Genomic DNA, 6,000 nt, shown 5'->3' with positions numbered 1-6,000 from the left:
TGGACGGGTTCATGGATGAGAGGGGTGTGGAGGGATATGGTCCAAGTGCAGGTCAGTGGGACTAGGCATAAAATGGTTCGGCACAGGCAAGAAGGGCCAAAAGGCCTGTTTCTGAGCTGTAATTTTCTATGGTTCTATGGGCCTTGAACCCACAATCCAGGGCTTAGGAGGGAGGCCAGTGCCTTATCCATTAGGCCACTGGGGCAAATTTTCTACCTTGACTCCACTTTCCAGCTCTATCTCCATATCTCTTGATTCCCCTAGTGTTCAAAAGTCTATTGATCTTAGACTTGAATATATTTAATAGCTAAACACCTGTCTGCCTCTGTGATACAGAATTCCACAGGAACATAATGCTTTGAGTGAAGAAATTTTCCTTATCACAGTCCCACATGTTCAACCCTTTATTTTGAGACGGTGATATAGGCCGTGTCTCCAAAACCAGAAATCCCGGGACAGAGTCTGTGCCGGATTTCGGATCCTGCAGGACTTTGGTTTGGGTTGCGTGGTTCAGGCCAAGTGCCCATAGAATTCCAACAGTGTAGAAGGAGGCCATTCAGCCCATCAAGTCTGCACCAACTCTCTGACAGATCCAGGCCCAGCCACCCCACCCTATGCTGGTGTAACAAACTTGTACTAAAATAAACATTTGGGGCAACACAGTGGCACAGTGGTCAGCACTGCTGCCCCACAGCACCAAGGACCTGGGTTCAATTCCTGGCTTGGGTGACTGTCATGTGTAGAGTTTGCACATTCTCCCTGTGTCTCTGTGGATTTTCTCCGGGTGCTCCGGTTTCCTCCCACAATCCAAAGATGTGTTGGTTTGGTGGATTGGCTATGCTAAATTGCCCCTTAGTGTTAGGGGGACTAGCTAGGATAGATGCATGGCGTTATGGGGATAGAGCCTGGGTGGGATTATAGTTGGTGCAGACTCAATGGACTAAATGGCCTCCTTCTGCACTGTAGGATTCTTTGATTCTATGATTCTATCCTCATAACCTCACTAATTTACCCCACTAATCCACCTAATCTACACGTTTTAGGACACTAAGGAGCAACTTACCATGGCCAATCAGCCTAACCCACACATCTTTGGACCGCGGGAGGAAATCGGAGCATCCGGAGGAAACCCACACAGACACGGGGAGAAGGTGCAAACTCCACACAGTCACCCAAAGCCAGAATCAAACCCGGGTCCCTGGCGCTGTGAGGCAGCAGTACTAAACACTGTGCCACCATGCTGTCCCTGGATTGGGTCAAGGACCACTTGGACCACGAGGAGTGCGGGAATGGACTGGAGCATGAAGCCAATAGCTAGTCAGCACACCATCATGCCAGTGCAGCATCTAGCCTAACAAGCCAACAAGTTATTTTACTCATAGAATCCCTATAGTGCAGAAGGAGGCCATTCGGCCCATTGAGTCGGCACTGACCACAATCCCACCCAGGCCCTAGCCCCATAACCCCATGCATTTATGGGGATCAGGCGGGTAAGTGGTACTGATCCACGTCAGATCAGCCATGATCTTATTGAATGGCGGGGCAGGCTCGAGGGGCTAGATGGCCTACTCCTGCTCCTATTTCTTATGTTCTTATGTTCTTATGTACCCTAGCTAGTCTCCCTGACACTACGGGGCAATTTAGCATGGCCAGTCCGCCTAACCCGCACATCTTTGGACTGTGGGCGGAAACCGGAGCACCCGGAGGAAACCCACGCAGACACGGGGAGAATCTAATAAATAATAAAATTTCATATATGGGAGCTTTAAAAATGTCTGGATTTCAGACATGGTACAACTTGATTTGAGATAGTGTAACCTTGCACCAAAATAAACATTTACAAACTCCAGTGAACGTGTGATACTTTTGGAACAAAAATGAATAATTGAATAGAAATACCTTGACACTCTACTTACATATAAATTGTAACTTAAGGCATCTTACTGATGAAAATATTCTCCAACTCAGCAGAAATATTTAACGAGCCAGTTCTGACAACGCAAAACTCTTGCAGCAACGCTGAACGATAGTTTTACCTCATTTTAAAAGAAAATTCCTGAAGTTCTTTCTGAAGTGCAGCTACTTAATTTAGGAAATCGTACCAACGAAATATGCGCTGCAACACCTACATCCTGCACCCTATTCTTTTCCTTTTCCCCTTGGCACTTCATGAGTGCTATGTTTTGTCTGTTAGCGGACAAAAAAACAATACTTTTCAGGTGACAATAAAATCAAATCAAAATCGATTGTTGTAAAGTCGCTAAAACCTGAAGACTGCATCTGTTGCGAGGCGCACCACCCCTTTTTCTCTCTTTAATTAAGCTAAGTCTAAATTGAAAAAACTGAATAGTAACAAAATAAATCATAAATTTTTATAAAACACACGGTATTCAAATATGTGGTCTTGGCACCATTTGGAGCACAATTTAGGCTTAATTCAACGATTAAGACAACTCCTGATGCAGCTAACAGGGAACGATCACTGGTTACATGGCTGTGATTCCCTAACCTGTGTTGGGATTATCGAAACAGTCTGTCAAACGTGAGGATAGCCTGATGCCCCCAAAATGAAATTGTGGACACGTTGAGTTATGTTCCAGTCAGGAATTGGGAATGAACGATTTGCTTGTTCTGGTTGTGGTTTGGGTTGCGCCAATTTTCAGTTGCGCACACTTCACAGCAGGATTCATAAAATGTTCAGCGCTCACAGCACTGAAGTGTTTTGTTTGCTGTGTCGGCAGCATGGGCCTAATGTGCCAGGATAGACTGGTTTGCTGCCAATCCCTCTAGCAAAGTTGCCAACAGAATAATCGGGTGAACCTGCCATTTTGATTGACAGTCATATTGTTGTGAACAATTTCTAACGAGAAAGGAATATATTTTTCTCCTGATGGGACTGAATCCAGCTGGCAGTTCTAGTTGCGTGCAATCTATTTGTGCGTACTGTGCCATGTGATAATTGGTGTTATTTAAACAATTATCAGATTGCAGTGTAATGGAATTAAATGCTTTTGAGAAAATTGATTTAAACAAAAGGCTGCACAAACTTTGGAATCAAGACTTTAAGGTTTATTTTCATATCAATGTGTTTCTCCTAGATGCCAGTACCTAAAGTGAAGTAAAGTTTATTTTTTCAAGAGTTTAATTTAGACAAATGCGAGGTGATGCATTTTGGTAGATTGAACCAGGGCAGGACTTACTCAGTTAATGGTAGGGCGTTGGGGAGAGTTACAGAACAAAGAGATCTTGAGGGGTACATGTTCATAGCTCCTTGAAAGTGGAGTCACAGAGTGGTGAAGAAGGCATTCAGCATGCTTGGTTTAATCGGTCAGAACATTGAATACAGGAGTTGGGACGTCTTGTTGAAGTTGTACAAGACATTGGTAAGGCCAAACTTGGAATACTGTGTGCAATTCTGGTCACCCTATTATAGAAAGGATATTATTAAACTAGAAAGAGTGCAGAAAATATTTACTAGGATGCTACTGGGACTTGATGGATTGAGTTATAAGGAGAGGCTGAATAGACTGGGACTTTTTTCTCTGGAGCGTAGGAGGCTGAGGGGTGACCTTATAGAGGTCTATAAAATAATGAGGGGCATAGACAAGGTAGATAGTCAATATCTTTTCCCAAAGGTAGGGTAGTCTAAAACTAGAGGGCATAGGTTTAAGGTGAGAGGGGAGAGATACAAAAGTGTCCAGAGGGGCAATTGTTTCACACAGAGGGTGGTGAGTGTCTGGAACAAGCTGCCAGAGGTAGTAGTAGAGGCGGGTACAATTTTATCTTTTAAAAAGCATTTAGATAGTTATTCTCTCCTTAATCTTAGGATTCTTTGGGAGGCAAGGGATGAGATTGCAGAGCCTTTGGCTTTAATCTTTGTGTCCTCACTGTCCACGGGGATGGTCATGATGTGGAGATGCCAGCGTTGGACTGGGGTAAACACAGCAAGAGTTTTAACAACACCAGGTTAAAGTCCAACAGGTTTATTTGGTAGCAAATGCCATTAGCTTTCGGAGCGCTGCTCCGTCGTCAGATGGAGTGGAAATCTGCTCTCAAACAGTGCACAGAGACATGGAGGGATGGAGGAATATGGGCCAAATGCGGGCAATTGGGATTAGCTTAGGGGTTTTTTTTAAAAAAGGGCAGCGTGGACAAGTTGGGCCGAGGGGCCTGTTTCCATGCTGTAAATATCTATGACTCTATGACTCTAAGATGGAGCCGGAGCGAGGCGACTTCTTGCAAGCTGTGCCCAGCATACCTTCTAATTCTATCTTTTACTCTCGTTCTATGCTTCTAAAACTTCATTCTAACTCTTTTAAACTCTCTAACAATGCTTCACTACATTTTGCACTCTCTCTTTTCCTTCTCTATGAACGGTGTGCTTTGTCTGTATAGCGCGCAAGAAACAATACTTTTCATTGTATGTTAATACATGTGACAATAATAAATCAAATCAAATCAAAAATAAGGCTTACATTAACACTGCAATGAAGTTACCGTGAAAATTCCCTAGTTGCTACACTCCGGCGTCTGTTCGGGTCAATGCACCTAACCAGCATGTCTTTCGGACTGTGGGAGGAAACCGGAGCACCCGGAGGAAACCCACGCAGACACGGGGAGAATGCACAAACTCCACACAGACAGTGACCCAAGGCTGGAATTGAACCCGGGTCCCTGGCACTGTGAGGCAGCAGTGCTGACCACTGTGCCACCGTGCTGCCCCTAAGTTCTTCTGTGCCCTATTTTGAGACTGACGTTAGGTTATTAATTATAAAATGAAGGCAGAGGAACACTGCATGAATATATTGACATATCAGCTTGTTAACTTTACTGACTGGAATGACAACCCTTTCTCCCCGATATTCTGCATGAAGTCATGTTCGGGGATTAACACTTGGAGCCAATTTCCTTTCTCTCTGAACACAACCTTAACTATTTTTTCCTCAAGCCGATACACTTCTCGTTCAAATCTTTGACTTATTTTGCAGTTGCGGTATGTGATACTGACAAGAAGCATTACATGAAAGTCCGTTGTCCTCGATTTTAATAAAGGCTTACGTTTTGTAAAAAATGTCAGTTCTCAGTTTTAGTGCCCACAGCCCTTGTTCAAGCCCCATTCCAGGGATATGAGCAAACCTAGTGCCGTGGGGAGGGAGTCAGGTGCCAGCGTTCTGATGAGCCGTTAATCTGAGATTGTTTCCTCTTTCAGGTGGATGTAAAAAAAAATCCATAACTCTACTCAGAAATTAATAAAGAAGCAATGCCCTCGCCAACATTTATCTCAGAAGCATAATTAACACAGATTATTTAGTCATTGCTGAACGTAAAATGATTATTACTTTTCCCTATCTTACAACTGTGGCGCGGTGGCACAGTGGTTAGCACTGCTGCCTCGCAGTGCCAGGGACCCGGGTTCGATTCCCGGCTCAGGCCACTGTCTGTGTGGAGTCCGCTTGTTCTCCCCCCTGTCTGCGTGGGTTTCCTCCGGGTGCTCTGGTTTCTTCCCATAGTCTGAAAGATGTGCTGGTTAGGTGTGTTGGCCATGCTAAATTCTCCCTCAGTGAACCCGAACAGGCGCCAGAGTGTGCCAGCTCGGGGATTTTCACAGTAACTTTATTGCAGTGTTAATGTAATGTACTAGTGACGTTAATAAATAAATCAAATAAAAAATCTCATTGGCTGCAAAAGGAGCTATGTAAATGCAAATTCCTTTCTTTCTAAAAATGTGTGGCAACTAGTAAAAATAGTGTTAATGTTAAGAAACCATAGAAACCCTACAGTACAGAAAGAGGCCATTTGGCCCATCGAGTCTGCACCGACCACAATCTCACCCAGACCCTATTCCCATATCCCTACATATTTTACCCACTAATCCCTCTAACCTACGCATCTCAGGACACTAAGGGGCAATTTTAACATGGCCAATCAACCTAACCCGCACATCTTTGGACTGTGGGAGGAAACCGGAGCACCCGGAGGAAACCCACGCAGACACGAGGA

Source organism: Mustelus asterias, chromosome 27 (assembly GCF_964213995.1).
Source record: "Mustelus asterias chromosome 27, sMusAst1.hap1.1, whole genome shotgun sequence".
Taxonomy (NCBI): domain Eukaryota; kingdom Metazoa; phylum Chordata; class Chondrichthyes; order Carcharhiniformes; family Triakidae; genus Mustelus; species Mustelus asterias.
This window is presented reverse-complemented; position numbering follows the sequence as displayed.